At 38.1% G+C, this 25521-nt stretch overlaps 1 protein-coding gene across 2 annotated transcripts in view; it reads left to right on the top strand.

Annotated features, from left to right (window-relative positions):
- Positions 1-3671: 3671 nt before the first annotated feature.
- Positions 3672-25521, top strand: part of lpar1 (lysophosphatidic acid receptor 1) — an 82866-nt gene continuing 61016 nt past the window's right edge. Inside the window, exon 1 of one of the 2 annotated variants that reach the window (XM_012963778.3) lies at positions 3672-4216. The gene's annotated coding sequence lies outside the window, so the exon portion shown is untranslated. 2 annotated transcript variants of the gene reach the window in all.

Raw genomic sequence — 25521 nt, forward strand, 5'->3', positions numbered from 1 at the left:
CAGCCAACAAAAATTGCTATGGCACTTTGAAGCCACCCCCTTTTCTAACTTTAATACTTTAAGGACTACTATTTCATTCTTACTTTTTGTCTTGTTTTGAGCTTAGACCCTACCTTAAACCACTCAAAAGAATTCAAAGGCGTAAAATTAATGCAGATAAAGTTGACACCCAAAGCTGTTTTTTTCTGGGCAGCCTATGACTCTCCCGATGCGCCAGGGCCCCTCTAAGAATAAAGATTTCACGGGGCCCGGTACAGTTGTACCCCCTCTGCCCCCTGATGGCAGCCCTGCCTGTACTTACTGCCCATTGACACTGGGCCTTAAACCTCACACAGGAATTGTATCCAGAATTAGGATTAGAATTAGGATTAGAATTAGGTACGAAACACAGACAATTGCCTAACAGAAGGGTTCTCTGCATGAGCACTAAGGGGCTTTCTGTTGCACACCTTAATACTGCCAAGTTTTCCCATTACCCCATTATTTCTTTTTTACAGATCTGTTAATTGTGCGGCTTCTACTACATTGGAAAAAATGCTTTCATTAGCAATTACATTTACAAATAACTCTAAAACCATATTTATTTAGATTGGAAATATACTTCAAATATAACTTCATTATGCAAAAATAATGTGGGTTGCGGGCTTTGTTTTAAAAACCTTTGTAAACATTGTATAGAATTTCATAAGCAAAAGGTATCAAACTCTAATGACTCTAGTGTCCCATAATTCCCTCTTAGCAATTAGTTTAGATTGGATACATAACAGAAGAGGATGAAGGGATATATTAATTTTACTATTTAGAAATGTTGATTCATATAGCCATGGCTCAGGAAATGATCTCATGTCTGTATTGTGGGTACAATTTCAAGAAGTGTGATATTTAAACAAGCTGATCAAGAACATACTGGAAGCAGCTTACATGCAGAGAAGGGTCAGAAGTCTTTAAAGAGGAAATTTGAAAAAAAAAAAAAGAAATTGAGGCTTTATTGTCAGGTCTCCATTACCACCACCACACTAATAAAAGCCATTATAAAATATATTTCTGCCCAGGTGCAGTAGCCCATAGCAACCAATTAGAAGGTGGCGTTTACTGCTTAAGGCTAATGCCACACCATGGGGCCCATTTACTTACTCACGAACGGTCCGAATGCGTCCGATTGCGTTTTTTTCGTAATGATCAGTATTTTGCGATTTTTTCGGAAAATTATCGCGACTTTTTCGTTACCAATACGATTTTTGCAGAAAAACGCAAGTTTTTCGTAGCCATTCCGAAAGTTGCGATTTTTTCGTAACGTTAAAACTTGCGCAAAAAGTTGCGATTTTTTCGTAGTGTTAAAACTTGCGCAAAACGTCGCGCCTTTTAAGTTTTAACGCTACGAAAAAAGCGCAACTTTTCGCGCAAGTTTTAACGCTATGAAAAAATCGCAACTTTCGGAATGGCTACGAAAAACTCGCGTTTTTTCGCGCAAATCGTATTGGTAACGAAAAAGTCGCGATAATTTCCGAAAAGTCGTAAAGGCGCCGAAAAAATCGCAAAAAATACGAAAAAGTCGCAAAATGTTCGTTTTCCAATCGGAATTTTTCCAATTCGGTCGGAATTCGTGTCTTAGTAAATCAGCCCCCATGTGTATGGCATATATTTTCGTCAAGCCAAAACGCTTGCCAAAAATACACGCCATACGCTCCTACCTGTGCCTGCAACTAAATAAATGGAATACGCTCTGGTGCAGGCACATGTCGCTGAAACCCGCATAAAAACGTGAGACTTTGCATTCTCTGAAAGCACTGGGAATAATAGCTTGCTAAGCAATTAAGTTTTCCAGTTGTTTTAAATAGAATGCAGAAATGTACATTCTACCTTACCAGCATTCAGATAATCCCCTTTTTCAACAACGCTAAATCTGCAGTGAATCATCCAGTAGCAGTGCCAGTTCCCTTATAGTGTACAAGGAAATTACTTCTTGTCAAAATATCCCATGCCTTTTACAGCACATTATTTGAAAAAGAGCAACTTTCTTTTTAATATGTTTTTGTGCTGTTAAATACATCAAGTTATGCTGCCAACATATTTGCCATATGTATTTTAAGGATGCTGAATCTGTATATTGAAGAGTGCTTATGTTGGCATCACTTGCTGAAGATACTTGTGATTACTAATTCCTCTTACATCTAGTGATCATGTGAATATTAGCAGTCCTGCAGCATTGCTTAGGCAGAGGATTTTTGAGATAACTGCCTAGACTCATGTTTGTGGTTTGTGAATGTTCTCATTGCCTTGGTTCTTGCTCTACATAACATGCATGCATACATCTGATAACCAATAAGCTTGTTAAAGGGAAAGCATACCCAAAATAAGTTGGACTTTATTTTATAAATGTGCAGCAGTGTTTTTATACGTTTAACCAGAAATATAGACAAAAACAAAACTGCATGAAACATATTTTTATTGACCGTGGATCCCATGGTGTTTTCAAAATAATAATATAATTATTAATATTCACTCTACATTTCCAATCTAACTGTTATGCATGCTGGAAGGATAATTGTATGGCACTATAAGGCTGAGGTATAATGGGACAGGTATGGGATCCCTTATCCAGAAACCCATTATCCAGAAAGCTCCGAATTACAGAAAGCCTGTCTCCCATAGACTCTATTTTAATCAAATAATTCAGAATTTTAAAACTGATTTCCTTTTTCTCTGTAGTAATAAAACAGTTCCTTGTTGTTGATCCCAACTAAGATATAAAAAATCCTTTTTGGATGCAAAACAATCCTATTGGGTTTGATTAATGTTTTATAGATTTTTTATATTTGTATAAGCTTTATACTGGTAATAAAGAAGAAATACATATTATTGTACACATAATTACTCACACTGATTGCCCCTGCCTCTGAAGATTTTAAAATCTAAAGATGGAACATAAGCAATATCTGACCAGGTCTAGTAACCCATAGCAACCAATTATAGCAAAACAACAGAAAATAAAGGTTGCCATACACGGACACATTTAAGCTGCTGATTCGGGGCCTTAAGACCAATTCAGTAGTTTATCTGCCTATGTATGGGGCCCATCAACAGGTCTCCTCAACCAATATATGGCCAAAATCATCCAGATGTCAATTGGACAGTCTTGATTTTCCTATTGGATCGAGGATGGCATTGGCTATCGCCTACTCAAGGTGAGCATATTGGGGGAAAGATTTGCTTGTTTGGCAACCTTGTCAAACGAGCAAATCGTATGGCCACCTTATAAGGTGTCAGTTGCCGTCCGTTAGCGGACCAGGAAAAACAAAGGAAAACAAAATACTAAACTCCATGGACAGACAGATAGATAGATGATAAAGATAGATGTAGATAGATAAGTACTTGCTGCACAAAACTGATATAAATCACACTTGCTGGTATATTGATGTAATTTCATGCTGTATGTTAGCAATATATAGACTACCCAGCTATGGATTGCTTAAACTCAGCATAAAATAAGGCTGGGGTTTGAAACAGGTTAAACAAATACAAGGTCCCCTTCTGTAGCCTAGCCTTGCAGTAGTATAAACACTTTGGGCAGGCAGAAAGCAGGGCTGTGCTGTAATCTCTCCCTACATCAGGCTCCGTGCCACCTCTATTTATACTGCACTCCGAGCAGCGGTTCCACAGGCTGAGAGGCTGTTCATTCATAACAGCTTAAGGCTGTGCCTGCAGCTACACATAGTGAAACTAGCAGTGGGAGGTGGCAGATCCCAGAGTGAAAAGTATTCAGGAGTCTGCCTCTGCACACCCTATAGGCTTTCCAGCACAGGCTGCTTGTGTGTTACAATCTATTCACGGCACTGGTGGAGCTGGGACTACCAGGGATACAAAGTGGCGCAGAACAAGGGAAAGAACAAGCAAAGTGGCACTACACTGCCCTGATTACACGTTGGCAGGACTGCTTCCGCTTGGTACCCATTCTTGTAGCTGATTTAGCTGCCGATGCTGGGCAGTCCTGCCGGGGTTTCTTTATGGATCTCTCTTGCTGTGAAACTTTGACAAGTTGAAATTAGAAGACGAGTTGCTAAATAAGAGAAGGCTCTAAGAGAAGGCTCTTTCTGAAGGGAAAAAAAAGTGAAAGGGAGCAGCACTAAGGACAGACTAAGGAGACATTTATTTTCAGCTTTCTGTCCTGAGAGAGGAATTGTGCAACGTGGAACCTTGGAGTCCGGAGTAAGTGCAGGTAAAGCCACTGATTCTTCTCCTGCAAATAGATGCTTGGGGGGGTTACATTTGTGAGACAGTGTGCAAAAATATTCCATATGTTCATCAGTTGCCAATCAATTTAATGGAGATGGAATAGAAAGTGCATTCTAATGAGGTAATTTAATAAAAGATGCAAAGTTTGCTCTGAGTCTAGTAACCCATAGCAACGTGATGTTTGCTTTAAAGAAATTATCCCTACTTATTGGTTGTAAACGTTGTGGCTTTTATTGTCTCCTGATACATGCACTATTATTAATAGTAATAAAGCTGAATGTTATGCTAGTGCTACATTCTATATATAGACAGATATATAATGTATATATAATGTAGCCAGCCTTACATGTGCGTGCTGCAGGGAAGGTGTCATTTATTGGGCAAGGGAAGGATCAGTTTAGTTTCTTTGTTCATGATTAAAACCACCAATTTGCTGCAGATGTGTTTACTCAATGATAGATCCAGCCCAGACTTTACATTTCAATGCAGTCTGCTTAGAAATAAGAAAAAAAAAGGGGGGGGGACTATTCATACACTGCAGAGTGATTTCACTTAAAGGTAATTTAGCCCTATTAAGTCTACGTGGAGTTTGGATGCCCTGCAGGCATTTGGTATAACCAAACCAAGGTGCGCTTCCCTTACAGCATGGAAAGCCCAGGCTCACATTTAAAGGAGACCTGCAACTTGAATTTCATTTTACGGTGCATTTGGGGTGTCATATTCATTACTACTGATTCAGTACAATTTGTAGTTTCTATAGTTCTCCATGTCAAAAAGTGGTTCAATCTTGTGACTCATTGTGGTGACCAGAAAGAGAAGTCAAGTCTTTCTTTGTTATAAAATACAAACAGAATCTTGAATGCCAGTGACATTCACAGAATTAACCCTTTTTACACTGTCAATTGCCTATCCCTGGGAAACAACCTGTACTTAAAGGCCATATCAAATTATTTGTGCAATTTATTTGTGTTTGTCATATGTAAAATTGAATGAATTGAGGCACCTATCCTAGCAAGAACTTAACACCTTTTGTTTAACCTCTTGGTGTATAGGCTATATACTGCCCCTGCATTGAGATTTGTGAAATTAACCTTAAATGTATATTTGCACTGATGCAGTTTGTGCTTTGATATCTCTGTGCTGCGCTCCATGAAGCATCAGTCCCATGTGCTTACTGTGTCCACAGCCGGAATAAATGTAGCCCTTACGCGCCACCAAATATTCATTGACTGTGCTTTGTAGTGGTTGCCTAATTTCCACTTAACCCCCCTACCATCCAGATGTTAGGAAATATGTAAGAGAACAGCAGCTTCTTACTCTTAGTGGTGCCATCTACTTGCCATTTAAAAGTTCTACAACTTTCTTTGTGAATGCTGAGACCCAGATCCTTGGATAGGTATCTCTTTCTTGGAGTATGCAAAGTAAAAAAAGGAACGCAGTGCAGTAAAATCATGTTTTGCCATCGTGAATTAAGGAATAAGTAACCAAAGTGAAAATGATTCATTTAAACTTAACCCTAATTTCTTTTGGGTGCATGTCAGTTTGTTTTAATTTTTAATTTAACTTGGTGTATTACAGTTTGTTTATGTAGCTGCTGTTAGCATGAAGAAAAACAGCCTTGATTGTACTACGATACTTGATGGAGCAGCCAACCACCGTGAGCTTTCCTGTGATGTCAGAAATGACGTTGTGGGGGCTTGCCTTCTCTGCCCATCCCCAGCCTCTAGTTTAGAAGCACATACATAATGGGAACCTTGTCTTCTGGGTGGCCCTAGCCTTAAATAATGCACATTAATGACTTTTGGTAGAAAGCCCTAAAAACATGAGTAAAAACATGAGTAACAGTATTCTGGGCTGGGTGCTATTTAAAAGTATATTCTCCCCATATCTGTGTAGGTTTCCTCTGGGTACTCCTGTTACCTCCCACACTCCAAAAACATACAAGCAGGTTGAATGGCTTGTAACTGAACTGATCATAGTGTATGTCAATATGATAAGGATCATGGATTGTAAATTCCACTGGGGCAGGAACTAATGTGAATGATCTGTAATCTGCTAAGAGCTACATAAATGACATGATTTTATATAATGCAGAACTTTCAATGTGCTGATTAACTATACATCATGTGTGCATACATATAAGTGGTATATATGTCTTGCTGTTACTGACCCTTTATAAGGTTTTTCTGTATTAATGTTGAGCTGACTCGCACTTCTTACACATCTCAAAATCTATAAGAAGGACTTGAGATGCTTCTCCTAATGGCTAAAATAAAAATGTGAGATTTTAGAGATTCCACAGTGGTCCATTTCTTCATGCCTTGTTGGATACTAATAAGCATTGTCTTGATTTAAAGGCTGCTAATAAATTAATAAAATAGTGCTAGGTGTTGTTATACCATAAATACTCACATCTATGTAGGGTTCACAAATAATGTAGCATAAAGAAAACAAAATTCATTTAATATACACATTCACAAACACAGGACCTTCTTTTACTACCACTTTAGGCACAATGGGAGGCTGTGGCAGGCAGGTAGGGGAGTTTTGACAGCTGATTACAGCTGCAGCAGTCAAAATATCCTCTTTGCTATAGCACTTGGTGTGGCCTACCTAATGGAGCCATTTTCTGTTAGGCCAGAACATCACATGAAGGATGATAAGCTATACTGTCAAGAATCACATAGCAATCCATGTTATTAGTGTACAGTTCTAGTCATGGGATAGGTACATTACTATACAGAATTTGTGACATCAATGAGGGAATGATGTGAAATTCTTTTGTCTAGTCATGAGCCAAGATGTACTGTATGTTATTCAAGAAGCTTAATAGCTGGTACTAGAAGACTAGGGGGCTGATTTACTTACCCACGAACGGGTCGAATGGAGTCCGATTGCGTTTTTTTCGTAATGATCGGTACTTTGCGATTTTTTTCGTATGTTTTGCAATTTTTTCGGATTCTTTACGAATTTTTCGGATCCAATACGATTTTTGCGTAAAAACGCGAGTTTTCCTATCCATTACGAAAGTTGCGTAAAAAGTTGCGCATTTTGCGTAGCGCTAAAACTTACGCGAAAAGTTGCGCATTTTTCGTAGCGTTAAGTTTTAACGCTACGCAAAATGCGCAACTTTTTATGCAACTTTCGTAATGGATACGAAAAACTCGCGTTTTTACGCAAAAATCGTATTGGATCCGAAAAATTCGTACAGAATCCGAAAAAATCGCAAAACATACGAAAAAGTCGCAAAATATTCGTTTTCAAGTCGGAACTTTTCCAATTCGGGTCGGATTCGTGGGTTAGTAAATCAGCCCCTAGAAGTAGAGTTTGGTGTTCTCTGCAGGACAGCTTTGTCCGAAGACAACAATAAACATTGTCTAGCCAGCGTCATGTAGAACTTACTAATCTCACTAATTTCATGTTTGACTAACACTCTGTTTTTGACTCTGATGCTCCAGTTAGGATCCAGCTACAGGATACTCAGAGTGTTGGCTCTTAAATTGCTGGGAAATAGGGGGTTTACTTAATTTCCCCTACATTCCCATTTCTCATTTGCCTCTGTGAACCCTCCAATAGTTATTTACATAGAATGCTTCATCAGAGAATTTTTTTATCCCACTACTGTGGTCCCCAAACTGTGAGGCTGGCAGGAAGTTGTCAGCCCATGTATGGCCAGATTTCTGAATAATGATTAAAGGGGATGTAAACACATTTGCAAGTTTTTAAGGCTTTTCCAGTTATTTGTGGTGATTAAAAGCAACTGGTGGAGACACTGGTAGAGCTAAACAGGAGCAGCTAATAAGGTGGAAAAGCTTGGCACCAGCATTAATTTTCACCCAGGATTGCTGGTATTTTACTGGCCCAGTCTATAAAACTGATCCTTGATGCTGACCCTATTCCTCTCTATTTTACCTTTCTCCATATTAATTAATAGGGAGGAAAGGTAACTTAGAGAGTGGAGGGCCACAGCAACCCAGACCCGCCACCCTGGAAACAATAGGCACTCCCCCTGACCTCTTCCTTATCACAGGGCAAAAGAAGGAAGTAAAATGTACCCTTAGGGGCACATTTACTAAGACACGAATTCGAATCCGAATTGGAAAAATCCGATTGGAAAACGAACATTTTGCGACTTTTTCGTATTTTTTGCGATTTTTTCGGAGCCTTTACGACTTTTTCGGAAATGGTCGCGACTTTTTCGTTACCAATACGATTTGCGCGAAAAAACGCGAGTTTTCCGTAGCCATTACGATGCGCTCGTATCTTGTCGCGACTTTTTCGTATTGAGCGCTCGTAAGCGGCGGGCGAAACTTTCAGACTTAGCATGATTTTGGAAGCCTCCCATAGGACTCAATGGCACCCTGCAGCTCCAACCTGGCCCAAGTAAAGTCACTATACTGAAGCTTGAATGAATCCGAATCTTTCGTACTCGGCACGAAGGCTACGAAAAAGTCGCGACAAAATACGAGTGCATCGTAACGGCTACGTAAAACTCGCGTTTTTTTCGCGCAAATCGTATTGGTAACGAAAAAGTCGCGACAATTTTCCGAAAAAATCGCCAAATACCGATCATTACGAAAAAAACGCAATCGGACGCATTCGGCCGGTTCGTGAGTAAGTAAATGGGCCCCTTAGGGTGGGGGGTATAGGTCAGATATGGCCTGTGGAGGAGCTCACAAATCTGCAGGGGCCCCTGAGGGAATGTAAAGGCCACTGAGATAGCAGCCCCGATGGGCCTTGGACATTCTAATCTAATGGTGAATAGGAAAGCATATTTCTTTCCCCCAGAAATGGTAGTAACCCTGTTATGAAATGTAATTTAAACGTAAAGTAAAACAGACAAAATAATTAGAAATAAAGGAATCAGACACATTATAATAATAAGTATATTATAGCTGATTCATACAATGAGCTTCTACTCGACTCAATGGAAATGTTACATTTTATACAATACCTGTAATTATATTGTGTGGAAATAGTGACCGTGTGCTGCATAAGGTAATTTTTAATATCTCATGACAATATTTTTAGGCCAGTTAGCCTCAGATATCACAGCTGAGAGTCCTGGCAGAATATAAATTGTGCTCAATTAAAATCTGCTGGATGATCCCACTGCTACGATCCTCACTTTTGTTTAATACATCATATAATCTCTTAACCAGGGATTTGATTCTAATGGAAAAAAATGCACACTGAGTTGCTTCAAAGCCCTGCCCGGCCTCTTCCCAATGTGCATTTTTTATGGTTTCCTAAGGAAAGAGAGAGCTTTCTCTCTGCTGAACTAGGCATCATATTTCTGTTTGACATTAACAGCTCAGAAGCAGACTTCCTTCCAGCTCTGTGCAGCCAGAGCATGCCCTTAGGACATTGGAATTGGGCTACAGTGTTTGACTTTGTGCAGTTTACATTACATTTACTTCTTGACAAATATTTTTCTAATTATTTCCAGTTTTTCTTTTGTGCAGCTAGGGCATGTTAGAAACATTTTTAATGGATCAGTCCCCTAAACCAGTCTACCAAAGTGACTTGGTGAAAAGATAGAAACAAAGCTATTATTAATGTTACCTACCTTTGAAAAAGAACAGAAGGGATTAGTTTCCCTTAGCTAGTTCATATTCCACTGCCATGTATATAAACAGCATGAGCATATAATTTTGCTGTATGTTTGTTAAACAGCTGTGCATGCAGAGCTCTGAGCACACATGGTACACTAAATTGTACATTGCACTTGGGTCTTGTGTTGACTTCTGACTAAGGCATTAATTTCCTTTATGTGCACTGGTTTCCTCACACTGCTGAAAAACATATTGTAAAGTTTATTGGTTTCTATAAAAATATATACAATGTATATTGTGTGTCTCCATGTAAAGGAAAATTAGATTGTAAGATCCATTAACGGAGTAGCATTAAGGGGTCATTTCTGGAGTATGGTACAGGTATGGGTTCTATTATATGGAATGCACAGGACCTGGGGTATTCAGGATAAGGAATCTTTTTAGAATTTGACACACATAGAAACATTAAATATACACAATAGGAATATTTTGACACTAATATGGATTCATGCCGCTAAATTATCATCAAATACATGGTACTGTTTTATTATTACAGAGAAAAAGGAAATTGTTTTTAAAAATTAGAAATATTTGCTTAAAATGGTCTCAATGGGAAAAGCCCTTCCCAGCTTTCTGGATAACAGGTTTGCGGATATAAGATCCCATATACAAAACACATCAGTTTTAACTTTTATAGTTAGAGGAGAACCTGGAGTTTCTGGACATATGGCTTTCACAATAGAGGGCATAAGAAAATGGAAGCAAACGCTTGTAGAAATTAATGGCTAACGAATTGAATCTTGTCATAAAATAAACTGCATAATTATGCTTTCTGCCAAGTTAATATAGCAGCTCTTTTGTATCTGTTCTTGTTATTTCACAATGATCAGGGTGTGTCTGAATGAAGCTTTAGACTGTGTAATGTAGATAGTGGAATTCTAAACAAGGTTCTAACTTTATATTTATTTAATCTGTGGTTTCTAAAATATATTTGTTAAAATATTTTTTTTTTATTTTTGTTTTTGTACACCAAATCTCCCGTTTAGAATTTCAATTGCTACACACTGGAAGATGAAAAGGAAAGTGTATGAACAGAAAAATGATTAAATATTAATACCGAATAATACCTATTCTTGGGTTTAATATGCTTTTTGGTTGCTAGTGTCAGGTGTTCCAGCAACCAGATAAGATTTTCAATTTCTGGCAAAGAAGTAGGATAGAAAGTTAAACAGTTTGAAAACTATGTGAAAAGTATGATGAACAGGTACATGCATGCTGGTCGAGCATATGTATATAAAGAACAGCTTTAGGAAAATTACACATAATACACATCACTAACAAATGACATAATTTAACCCTTTTAGTGCCATGGGACGTAGATTCTACGTCCTGGGTAGCAAAGGACCAAAGTGCCACAGGACGTAGAATCTACGTCCTACAGCACTATGAGGTTTACAAGCGCTGCGCTCGCTTTTAAAGCAGCGCAGCGCTTGTAAACCCTTCACAACCCCCTAGGCAACGAGCAGAGCGGATCATACTCACCGATCCGGTCCCACGATCGCGTCGCCAGCCAATGACAGCAGTGGACACGCGATGATGACGTGTCCACTGCTGTCCCTTTAAATAGCGCCACCTACTGTCGGCTCCTCATTCCTGCTGCGCACTTCGGACCTGATGGAGCTCCCCTGCTGCCTTCCTGCTGCCTTCCTGCCAGATTGGTCGCCCTGATCGCCTGCCTGCCTTGGGTAAGCTGAACTACAACTCTCTACCACTGTTTATTTTGCTTATTTCTATCTCAACTGTCTAAAATTTTTTTTTTTTTTTTTTCAATTTTTTCTTCTATCTTTGTCATTATTACACTTTTGCACACATACACACTTATTTACAACTTTCCCAAGCACACACAGACACTCACACACACACTTACACTTTTTTTTTTTTTTTTTCTATCTTTCTTTTCTTTTCTTTCTTTCTTTGCTTTCTTTGGCAGTCTTTTTTTTTACTAAAACTTTATTTCTGATCTTGCTCTATAATTATCTGATTTATTTGGTTGCATTTTAGTGTTTTTTTGGCATTTTCATAATTGATTTCTGTTTTTTTATTATTGTATTGTATTGTAACTTTTTTTATTGCTATTGGGTGCTGAATTTGCAGTGACGTTGGTGGATCCAGGGCTCTGACCACCAATTTCATTGCAATTATTGTTCTTCTGTTGGTTTAGGTGGTTTTATTGGATTTTACTGATTTTATGGTGTTTTATCTTTGCATTGTTCTTTATTGTGTGTTTAGTGCCCCCAAAAAGGTTGCTTTTGCAGTGACATTGGTGGATCCAGGGCTCTGACCACCGATTTCATTGCAATTATTGTTCTTTGATTGCTTTTAGTGGTTTTATTCCATTTTAACTTCATTTGATTTCAGTTGTTCTAGAAAGGCTAAGATTGTTCTGGTAGTTTCTATTGCCAAGGGTTAGGCTGATGCCACACATGGCGTAGGGCTGATTTTTTTCAGCAAGTGGAAAAACGCTTGCCGAAAATTCAGCCCTACGCCTGCTACTTGTGCCTGCACCCGAATGAATGGAATACGCTCGGGTGCAGGCACATGTAGCCGATATACGCATGAAAACGCGAGACTTTGCATTCTCACGCGTTTTCATGCGTATATCGGCTACATGTGCCTGCACCCGAGCGTATTCCATTCATTCGGGTGCAGGCAAAAAAAAAGGGGTGCATAGAGTGCAGCCCCAATATTATGCATTTTCAGGTTTGGCGGCCATGTACTTATGTGCAACCAGACATAGGTATCGATTTATTCAGGGGAACTTGCAGATTGATATTTAGTAAGTTTTTGGTAGTTGCCATGGAAATTTTGGAGAGAAATCTAGGTTTGTATCTGGTTTTTCCTTGATTTCTGACCAAAGCGCTGACTTCTGCAAGGGACTGCGGCCACAATTTTCCATGTAGAAAGAGAAGAGTGGTGTCTCTGAATAGCTGAAGGTGTGCACTTTTCGTAAATATATTGATTGTGGGGGTTATTTCACAGGTATGGGGGTGTTTAGACTAAATAACTGCAGGTAGAGCACATAGAGCACAGACCCCCCTTATGCATTGCCCCTGTTTGGGGGCATTTGGTGGCCACGTCTTTATGTGCACCCATACATATGGGGTATCGTTTTATTCAGGGGAACTTGCAAATTGAGGTTTAGTAAGTTTTTGGTAGTTGCCATGGAGATTTTGGGGAGAAATCTAGGTTTGTATCTGGTTTTTCCTTGATTTCTGACCAAAGCGCTGACTTCTGCAAGGGACTGCGGCCACAATTTTCCATGTAGAAAGAGAAGAGTGGTGTCTCTGAATAGCTGAAGGTGTGCACTTTTTGTAAATATATAGATTGTGGGGGTTATCTCACAGGTAGGGGGGGTTAACACTGAAAAACTGCAGGTAGTGCACATAGAGCGCAGCCCCCAAAATTTCAACTGAAATTGCCCTTATGCATTGCCCCTGTTTTGGGGCATTTGGTGGCCACGTCTTTATGTGCACCCATACATATGGGGTATCGTTTTATTCAGGGGAACTTGCAAATTGAGGTTTAGTAAGTTTTTGGTAGTTGCCATGGAGATTTTGGGGAGAAATCTAGGTTTTTTATCTGGTTTTTCCTTGATTTCTGACCAAAATCTAGGTTTGTATCTGGTTTTTCCTTGATTTCTGACCAAAGCGCTGACTTCTGCAAGGGACTGCAGCCACAATTTTCCATGTAGAAAGAGAAGAGTGGCGTCTCTGAATAGCTGAAGGTGTGCACTTTTCGTAAATATATAGATTTTGGGGGTTATTTCACAGGTAGGGGGGGTTAACACTGAAAAACTGCAGGTAGTGCACATAGAGCGCAACCCCCAAAATTTCAACTGAAATTGCCCTTATGCATTGCCCCTGTTTTGGGGCATTTGGTGGCCACGTCTTTATGTGCACCCATACATATGGGGTATCGTTTTATTCAGGGGAACTTGCAGATTGATGGTTAGTAAGATTTCGGTAGTTGCCATGGGGATTTTGGGGAGAAATCTAGGTTTGTATCTGGTTTTTCCTTGATTTCTGACCAAAGCGCTGACTTCTGCAATGGACTGCGGCCACAATTTTCCATGTAGAAAGAGAAGAGTGGTGTCTCTGAATAGCTGAAGGTGTGCACTTTTCGTAAATATATAGATTGTGGGGGTTATCTCACAGGTAGGGGGGGTTAACACTGAAAAGCTGCAGGTAGTGCACATAGAGCGCAGCCCCCAAAATTTCAACTGAAATTGCCCTTATACATTGCCCCTGTTTTGGGGCATTTGGTGGCCACGTCTTTATGTGCACCCATACATATGGGGTATCGTTTTATTCAGGGGAACTTGCAGATTGATGGTTAGTAAGATTTTGGTAGTTGCCATGGAGATTTTGGGGAGAAATCTAGGTTTGTATCTGGTTTTTCCTTGATTTCTGACCAAAGCGCTGACTTCTGCAAGGGACTGCGGCCACAATTTTCCATGTAGAAAGAGAAGAGTGGTGTCTCTGAATAGCTGAAGGTGTGCACTTTTCGTAAATATATAGATTGTGGGGGTTATCTCACAGGTAGGGGGGGTTAACACTGAAAAACTGCAGGTAGTGCACATAGAGCGCAGCCCCCAAAATTTCAACTGAAATTGCCCTTATGCATTGCCCCTGTTTGGGGGCATTTGGTGGCCACGTCTTTATGTGCACCCATACATATGGGGTATCGTTTTATTCAGGGGAACTTGCAGATTGATGTTTAGTAAGTTTTTGGTAGTTGCCATGGAGATTTTGGGGAGAAATCTAGGTTTGTATCTGTTTTTTTCCTTGATTTCTGACCAAAGCGCTGATTCTGCAAGGGACTGCATCCACAATTTTCCATGTAGAAAGAGAAGAGTGGTGTCTCTGAATAGCTGAAGGTGTGCACTTTTCAGAAATATATAGTTTGTGGGGGTTATTTCACAGGTAGGGGGGGTTAACACTGAAAAACTGCAGGTAGTGCACATAGAGCGCAGCCCCCAAATTTTTAGCTGTAATTGCTTTTATGCATTGCCCCTGCTTTGGAGTGTTTGGTGCCCATGTCTTTATGTGCACCCATACATATGGGGCATCATTTTATTCAGGGGAAGTTTGTCTTTCAAATTTGCCTTTGTTAGAAAATTTTTATGAGATTTTTTTTTGTCAAATCCACATTTGATCATGCGTCCAAGTTTACGTTTTAGAAAAAAAAAAAAATGTCAAAAAAAGCTCCAAATTGCACAATGCACTGACAAAAAGTATTTGGCTTTTGAGAGAAAACTACATTGCACCTAGAAACCTGAAGGTCTGTAGTTTCTAAAGATACCGAACATGAGGGGATATTTTAGATTTACATATAAGTTATGCTGCATCAACTGTTACAAGCGCTTTTCCGCTTTGTTCTGGTGTGATATTGTACTAAGTATTGCTTTAGTTTGGGGGTTACTTCTGGACAGGAACTGTGGGGTACCACCACATATTTGGTATCGTTGGACTTGGGAGTATCAGGGCTTTTACAAACGACAAAAAAAAGTGTGTAAAATTAACTTTTCTATGGAAAAAAACCTCAAAATATACAGAAATTTTTCATAATTTTTTTTTTTTTTTACATATTTCACCCAAAATACACATCATATCTCCAGAAAAGTTATAAAATTTGATATGTATGTCGAAGCCCAATTAGTGACGAAAAAAACGATATATAATTTCCCTAGTTTCATGGAGGTTTTCCTACCAAAAAACATTGTTAAAGTGAATGAGTACAAAATGCTTAAAAAACGTCTGGCACTGGGGGGAACCGAAATGACGAATTCGGCTGGCACTTAAAGGGTTAACAAGACACGAGGAGATGTTTGCTGACAAATCTGTAACTAGCCTGACTTCCATGATACAGTGACATAACCTGATTTGATTTTTAGTTGGCTGCTAGAGTAGTTACAATTTAGATGATGTGGTAAAGTGTTTTTGGGGACATATTCACATTTTTTAAACAATTTTTTCAAAGATTCACAAGTTTTTCGGCGAACTGAAACGGTACAGATTCGCTCATCACTAGCTCTAAACATTGGCTGTTGATCTCTTTGTATCTGTTTAGCATTCATGTAGTGCATCCTTGGAATGCAGTGGGATTCTGCTTTGTATAAGCAAAATGGTAATATAAGTGATTATAAGGGTGTGGACAAAATGATGGAAACACCTACAACAATATATTAATATTAAGTAAGTAGGTTCACCCTTTATTATTAACATTTATTTATAAAGCACCAACATATTCCACAGCACTGTACAATAAGTGGGTTTCATACATTGGACATACTTAGTAACATATAAAGCAACCAATAACCGATACAAGAGGTAAAGAGAGCCCTGCCCAAAAGAGCTTACAATCTACCCTTCAGAATAAAGTCAGTGTTTTTTGAAATGCTATCATATAGGTCCTAAACGGAGTACTGGAGCAGACCATATATTAATAAGAAACGTATCAGTAGATTCTCCACACTAGCTCTGTACTAGGCTATTGTTTCACCTTTTGCACCCACTCTGTGGGAGACCTCTTCCATTAATTTGTTTTTTTAATATCATTTGCTTGCAGACAGTCTATATATTCAGACACTCCTTCACTAACCCCTAAAATTCAGACCCATATTTCTAACTTCCATTTAGCTATCTCCTCCTACATGATCAATACAATCTCAAATATAACCTATTAAAGCTGAACTTTCAACCCAATCCTGGCCTGCTACCCCTTTATGTTAATAGTAATGTCTTATTTTCCTCTGTACAGCTTCACTTAACATAAAGATAAAATAGGCAATAATATACTCCCTAATGTAAAACATTGACTGTACCTCTTGAACAGATGTGGCATGGTCTGCCCTTCTGAGGAGGCCCAGACTTTAAAATCCTTGGCAGCCCTACACTACATTGTAGACCCAGTTTAAGTAAATAGGTTTGCTTTGGCAGCCACAGGTATCATAAAAACAGCTATGTTTCGTGATTGCAGATATTTGTTTAAACATGAAATGATATCCCAAGGCAAGAAAAAGTATGAAAAAAAAAAGTCTTCTGTTAATGGTAATGACATCTAAAATAGGTACCCAAAATAAAACAACATGCAATTAGCATTGTTAGTCACCAAGCAGCAGACAGAACAAGCAGCTGGAATACATCCATCAACCAAGTTGTTGGCATGGCCTTCCATTATTGCCTTTACTGCATAGTTTGTCCTCAAGTGTAGTTTAGTTTTAGAGCTTTGAATACATTCCTTTTAACTACACTAGATTACTTTTTAAATATAACACAACTTTCTATAAAACAGAAATTCCTATTATACATAATGTTTTATTATTTGTTTTTAAGTATTCTTGCGTTGAGTTCTGGTTAAAGGAATATTGTCATGGGAAAACATGTGTTTTTCAAAACACATTGGTTAATAGAGCTTCTCCAGCAGAATCCTGCATTAAAATCTGTGTTTTAAAAGCACATGCTGATGTCCTAATATTTAATTTTGAAATTTCACATGGGGCTAGCCATATTCTTCATTTCCCAGGGCGCCATAGCCCCTGTTAAACTTCAGTCATACTTTACTGCTGTGCTGCAAGTTGGAGTTATATCACCCTCCTCCTAGCAGAACAATGGGAAGGTAGCAAGATATCAGCTCTCAGTAAATATCAGAATAGCACTCAATGGTTCAGTTACGTTTAGTAAGAAAACCAAAAGGTCAGAATAAGGCACATTTGTTGGTAAAAGAACGCAATTTTAAATGGTAGAGTGAATTATTTGCTATGTAAACACTGTAATTTAGAAATAAAAAGTATACCATAAAAATCATAACAGTGTCCCTTTAGTTATAAAGGAATTCTCCCCCAACTAATGCTGTTATTGGTTTTAGTATTAAGATTTATCTCTATCTGGGGGTTAGTTTGTGAACACAGCCTTTTGTTGGCTAGTTGTGGTCCCAAGCAACCTGATGGGGATAAAGTGGTTTCATCATGGATTTTACACAGGTTTTATGTTTATCCCCCATGTGTTTTGTAATTGTAAATTCAACAGAGAAGGGCACAGTTTTCAGCAAATTATGCATTAAGATATCATTAATTCCCCTTATTCTACTGCCACACCCACATTACAAATATATAGGTTAGGCATGCTTCCAATCCAGGATTCAGTTTTGGACTAGCATCGCAAAGGATTCGCATGGATCCCTATACGTGGATATTAGTAGATTCGGTGCATCCCTAATATAATCATTGCCCCCTCCCTATTAATAAAGGATAGGTGCTTTTCTACTCCATGGTAGCTTCTAATTTTTGTTATATAATCGTTCTTATAATAAAGCAGGTTTAGTATTATTGACAAAATTGGCATCGCTATGTGCTGTTTATAACGTTACATTGCCTTCTGTTCATATAAGGTTGTGGTTTGGCACAGGTGTTCTACTCTTGCTGCTGGTGATCAACTTGTTGGACACACTACTCTAGTACAGTGAGGTTTATTACCTAGAAGCATTTTGATTGCAGAACTTTCCAAAGGAAGTTAAGGTAGCCATTTTCAAATCCACGCCAAAAAGTAGTGGTTTTGTACATATATATTTACAAAATATACTGGGAGATGTATTTGATTGTTACATATTATTATAATATAATGAATGCTTATTTTGTGGTGTTTTTTCTAAAATAGTTTTTCAAAACACACTGCATATATTACATACATGCATTCATCCAGTAAAAATAAAGCATTGGAAGAAATTAATATGTATTTGTACTTTGGCTGGAACAGCTGTATTAGTATAACTAGTTTATATGATTCTTTATAGACAGGCCCCAAACAGAAGGACAAATAAATGGGCAGGAAGGCAGACAGAGTGGTCAAAAGCAGGGCGGTCCTTCCTAAAGCAGAACACCTGGCAACCCAAGGTTAAATGTCTGTACTGGGGTATTGATCATACCCTAGTAAAACATCCTGTGAAGTTCATTTACTCTTTGGCTCATTGAGAATGTTGACTGTTGCCGCACACAGTACTGCTTCCTGCTGACAATTGCTTCCCATGTGTATGGGAGAAACTGGCCGTCACCCTGCACTGATGAGTGTTGCAGGAAAAGGCACATTGCATTGTCTTTTGAGTGGGAATTTCCTGCACATGATGACCTGTTGCACTTTCTATCCACATAAATTGAAAGTGATAAGCAGAGGGTGTAATTCTTTTGATTTCCAAATGCAATGTGTGCCTAAGCCTTAATGGGAAGCTATTTCTTAGTGCTTCAGATTCTTTTTTGCTGCTCTGGAAAATGCAGTGATAAAACACTATCTATGCCATAACCCATAAACATTCTCCTCCAAACAATAATTTGAGATATTTTTTACAGTCTGTTTTTGTTAGAAGGTCAAAAATATGTTACAGGCAAATAAAGAAACCACTCAATACACACCCAGTGTTTTGCAATTACATATGACTGTGTTAGGAAATAACATGCATAAAAAACCTTCTTAAAAAGGGAAATTGTTGTTGAGTTCTGTCCAATGCATTGGTCAGGGATTGTGCATGTAGTTATCAATATTTCTCTAGATAATGTTGGCTGTATTCAGCAGGGTGAACAATGCGTGATATTGCCAGCAAACAATGGCCTTACTAATACAGTCATATTTACTTAACATGTTAGCATTAACATTTGGTTTATTTGATTCGGATGCAGGAAAAATGTCACTCTGTTATACCAACAACACTCACTGTACTTATATATTTACTCTGTGTGAATAATAGTGGTGAGCACTGCAGGTAAAGATTTTCTACCACTTAAAATTAGTTTTAAAAGTATAGGTAAAGGCATATAAAAGATAGGAGGGCATTTTTTTTAAAAGCCTGATGCCCTATAGAAGCCCAGAGACAACAATATGATATATAACAGGCACTAATTCAATATACCTATTGAAAAAGTACATGACATTGCTTAACATTATACTGTAAAGCATCAAGAAAACACAAGTTTAGTCTAAACAATGACATTCTTTTCAGATACAGAAAATTCCATATTGTGCACCTTCAAATAAGTAGCTACACCTTGCAACAATGAAGTACAAAGGCTAGTGTGCACCAGGCACCTCTATGCTCCTAAATGCTTTCTGATGTGCCTGCACCCGAAACCACTGCTTTGGCCCGGGTGCAGATTTTGGTGTGAAAATGCATACTCAAGCCTTTCCACTCCGAAATCCACTCTGTGTGTCTGCACCCAGGCTAACACAGTTATGAGTGTAGGGGTGGATTCTTAGCCTGCATTTATCCAACATGAGGCCATTATCAGTGTCACCCTAGTTAACTTACCTAAATGCGTCCCTCAGGCTGAAAAAGTGATGTCACATGTTATGTCACTTTTGGTCTAATCTTGTTCTGAACATTCTTATCCCCCAGCTCCACCGCCCCTGGAAACTGGCCACTCCCTACTGCCTGATGCAAAGTTCTCACCTTGCTTCATGGCAGGAGTGGCTCTAGGCATCTAGTGAGAGGAGAAATATATTACATGGTCACAAAATATTTCAAAAATATTTTTTAGATATTTTATATACTCTTTACTAAACTGTGAGTAGGGCATTCTAACCTTATTTTTACTCTTTAACCCTTATTTGTTAAATCATTGTAAGACCCCTGTGTGTAAAGCACTGTGTAACTTGCTGGTGCTATATAAATACTGGATGATGATGACAAAGTTTTAAAGTCCCCCCACTATTAACTTGCATTGCAGTCAGCTGCAAGCACATATACACATATTTTTGGGTGATTTTAATAATTTTTCCTTTGCAATTATTAGCTCTGTAAAAAATGCTGCAACCCCCCCATTCACTTGTATGGAAGTTGCCTTTACCTTCTTTTCTTATCTATAAAAGTGAATTGGGTGACAATTTTGACTGTCAAATATGAGAGATCACCATATTGGTAAAATTTCTTGGAAAAAGATCAGTGCTATGGAAGTTATGCGCAGGACATTCTAAATAAATTAACACCCATCTTCAGGTGTACCTGTTTGTCTGGGTGAGGTAGGATATATGTTATATATATATATTATCTGTAAGAGAAAAAAAATGCTACAACTGTCCATATCACTTATGTAACCATCTGCCTCACAAGTAATTTTTCTTTCTAAATATACAGTTGCAGTATCAAACCATGAACTATTAAAAAATATAGGAAGCTTACAGGATCTCACTATAATCAAGCCAGAACTATGACAAATGATACAGTGCAAAACAAAATTCCTTATTATCCCAGTTGGAGCCAAAAGCATAATTAGAGGCCCACAGGATCACAAAATCTGGGCCACAGCCACCTCCCATGTCCTAAATCACCCCTCCAATATGCCATATCCATAACCCCTGCGTGTAGGAATTTGTGTTGGTCCCTTGACAACAGTGTTTCTCATAAATGCTCTATTCCCTTGTGACAACGTGCCCCCTCAGTTTCAGTAGGAATTGTGTCATCTAAAGCTCTACGCTGTAATAACTACACCGTTTCATGAAAAAAAAGTCTACCCTATTAATAACATTGGCTTCAAGAACCCTTTTACTATTAATATACCATAACAGGTGAAGTAACAACATTCATAATCCGACTTTAGCTCTCTATATATTTACAAATAAGGTTATATGCATTCCCACTGGTGCCTTTGATATTTAGCAACTACTGTGAAAAAGTCAGTTTGAGCATGATGTGTTTAACAAGTATTTAGAGATGTGATCCCATTACTGTATAGCCATGGGGCATGAAATCTGATATCTTTAAGTATCTACCTTGGTGTTGCAATGTTTTTTTATAGGATTTACTGTGATTTACCGCATTTCAGTACAATATGTTAAAGAAAACAGAGTGGGAATCCTCAAAGGTTAATTATACTGATTCCGATCCCATTTCTTGGTGTACAAAACATTAATGTTAGGGTGCCGATCACTTCAAACCAGCACTCTCAGGAATAGTCAAGGAGCACAAAGCAGAAAATATTGTCAGGCAAGTGTAAGAATAAATACTAATGTGTTTATAGGCCTGTAACATGTGCTAATGATAGTTATCATATAAAAAGCGTTTCTTGTAATTAATATTTATCCATGAATCCTGCCCAATCTATCTAAGTTGTAGCGCTCATTAGGGTTCATATTTGGATGAAGGCTTTGATGAGGACAAAAACCTCAACATATATATTGCGTTTCAGATTTTTCTTCATACCTTTCTAATTAGAAGGACTTAAACAGTTTAAATATATGCTTTTGAGCAATAATTATGGGTAAATTGTAAGAGGTGGCTATGTCTGGCAGGTTACATGTCACCACTGTTAAAATGTCAGATAACCACTTTTATAGTGTAAATTATCACAATTATTACTTGTCGAACACCAGATATTTAATTAGTGAGGTTTAACAGATCCTCTAGTGCTTACGTATCACTTAGGCTAATGTCCCACGGAGAGGGTTGCCCGCAATAGATCTCTGCTCCAAAATGCCTTTCCACCGGCAACTATAGGAGTCGCGAAAGCTGTAGTGAGGTGACTAGCTTGTACCGTGGGACATTTGCTTTGGAATCTCTAATAACTTTCATATAACTACATCCACAATTTTTGGATTCAGCCAAATACCAATTTGGTCCAAAACCAAATTTCATATTCACTTAACAAATTGCCCCAAAAAGTGACATCATGCAGAAAAACTTTGTTGCCTTAGATGTTCCATACTTTAATGTCACATAAATTTTAGCCTTCATATTATTTTCAGCTTAACACTAAGGACATGCTTAAATCCCATAAAAAGAGCTAGGATATGGCTTAGCCTCATCCTGGATTTTGTGCTGTTTTATAGCAGTGGATCCTTGTATAGTTTCTGTAACACTGGAGGGCTCTTTTGTGCAAATTTTACCATTACGAATGATTATATGCTGTAACATGAGTGAAGAGAGAGTTGAGAAAGTAATTGAGTGGGCATATTGCTCTTGTGTCCCTCATGTCAAGCACTGACTTTATATTTTCTTGCATAAGATAAGATGTGCTGTTATCTTTAACCATATGACTAATGATTGCATGCTTCTCAACCTCTCTAAACTAAACAGTTTTCCAGCATGTGGGTGTTAGTTTGCAAATGAGTCAATATGTGACAAGCTGATTTGCACGCTCTCGCAGGTTCTCTCTGAGAATCTCATATTTACAGTTAACTGTTGTGAGTGCCAACATTGGAATACAGTGAGTTTGCTTTAGAATGGGGAAGTCTTGCTTATTCACTTATTCGCAAAGGAATTTGAACATGTTATCTGCACACTATCCATTCTGATAATCACAACCATGTATTTAGAAGATTCTCAAAGGAACAATAGTTTTTTCTTCTAAAGATTTATTTAATCTAGAAGTTTAGTTGGTAGTGTAAACTGGCAGATAATATAACAATAATGGTGGCTTCTGTATGACTGCGTTATCACCAGAGAAAATAACCCCAACACTTCCTTTAAATTTTTTTGATATAGTAACACATGTACAAATTGTGTGTGATACAGGTATGGGACCTGTTTACCCAGCATGCTTGGGAAAAGGGGTTTTCCGGCTAAGGCATCTTTCTGTAGTTTGGATCTCTATACCTTAAGTTTACTAATAAATAATTTAAACATTAAATAGGTCCAACAGGATTGTTTTGTCTCCAATAAGGATTAATTATATCTTAGTTACCATCAAGTACAAGGTACTGTTTTATTACAAGGAAAAGGGAAATCATTTTTAAAAATTTGAATTATTTACTTATAATGAATTCTATGGAAGATGCCATTCCAGTAATTCGGACCTTTCTGGATAAGATGTGGTTTCCAGAATATGCAACCCATACCTGTACTTTCCATTACTATGCAGTTAGTAAAATGTTACTAGAAATAATTGCAGTTAAATTGCTATTGGTAATAATATTGGAAATTACTTGATGACAATAATATTTATGATAACTGGTAAAAGAGTAAATAGTTTGACATGTTAAGTTAAATATTGCCAATATATCTCTGATACTATCTATTACCACATAACCAAAGCTGGGAGGATATGTCTCTAGAACCAGCAGAAGCCAAGGCATCATTGTTCTGACTTATAACCTTAACACTGACTGTAGGAAATGTTTCTTAAGTTCTATGCATCCTATTGCAAGCAACAAGGAAATAAGAATCAGCAGGATAACATCTAAAACACATATCCCAAAGGAAGGGAACTGATTGCTTTTTGGCACAAACACCAAAGACTATAATAATAATAACAAGTCATCAGTTAATTATATTCATAGGATCTTGCAAATAACTGCATGGGAGAAAAATATGGGTAATAAAAATTAAGAACAAACAAGATTATTATTTTTTTATAACCATTTTAACATAGTATTGTCTTTAGTGCAGCTATTTTAGCACAGCTCCAGATTTGCTAGAGATTCAGACTTTCGCTCCGGCCCATCTTTATTGATATACTGTATGTTCTGTTATGCAGAAAACTCATACACATAGAGGCAGATGTGAGATAAGAGTTTACCACAGAAAAGCTCACCTACTTTCTATTTATTCCTATGGGATTTTTAGAAGTGTACTTCAGTTGGTGAATTCTAACTCACATTTTGATAAATCTGCCCAGCGTTCTCCCCAGGCAGTTTTAGCTGGGTGCATCACCTGGCTGATTTCCCCCATTGCCCGTTTTTTCTCTTTCCTCGCTCTACCCCCATATTGCAAGCATAGCTTTATTTTGTAGGTAAGGCCCATAAGCTAAAATCAAACACATTACCTGTACAGGTATAAGATCTATTTTCCAGGATTTTTGGTTTTTTTTGGATAAAATATTTTTTCAGTAATTTGGTTAAGTCTGTTAAAAATCATGTAAACATTAAATAAACTAGGGATGCACCAAACCCACTTTTTTGGGTTCGGCTGAACCCCCCAAACCCACCCTGGCGGATTCTACTGAATCCCGAACTGAATCTGAAGTAGCATATGCTAATTAGGATTGGGAAGGATTAAAAGTTGCTGCGCCCGCAGCACGTGGTGAAAAGATTTTTTCCCCTACCATTTAACCCTTTTTCGAATGCTAGCATATGCTTATTAGGATTCGGATCCGAATTCGGTGCATCCCTAAAATAAACCAATAGCATTGTTTTGCCACCAATATGGATTTTGTTTAAAATGCCTTTTATGAGAAATGGCTCCATAATTCAGAGACATATAATAGGTTTCCAGTCAAGGGAAACATAACTATTAATTGAAAACAATACCCTCAGAATGAATTGCCAACCAACAGAATTCTCAGCCAACAGTTTATATCATATTAAGTGACCTATTAAAAATGTTACCAAATTCAAATATATATATATATATATATTGTTAAATATTGCCCTTTTACATCCTTTACCTTCAGCCACTATTTTGTATAATACCACACATGCAATGTTTGCAGTGGGTAGCATGCTGCTAACTGCAAAAAACAAGAAGCTTGCAAATTCCTCACCCAGTGTTTGCCGTCTAAAAACATGCTCTGAATAATTTGCCCCTCTATCTAATCCTTTATAACTAATAGTGTAATTTGAGAAGAAACCAGACTACTGTTTTCTTAAATTAGCAGTAACCACATGTAGATGGCCACATTTCAGCACCAGCCTCTCATTGCACAATACCATAGTGGTGCTTACTAAGTGGTACCAGGTTTATAAAACAGAGCAGC

Source organism: Xenopus tropicalis, chromosome 1, assembly GCF_000004195.4.
Source record: "Xenopus tropicalis strain Nigerian chromosome 1, UCB_Xtro_10.0, whole genome shotgun sequence".
Taxonomy (NCBI): Eukaryota; Metazoa; Chordata; class Amphibia; order Anura; family Pipidae; genus Xenopus; species Xenopus tropicalis.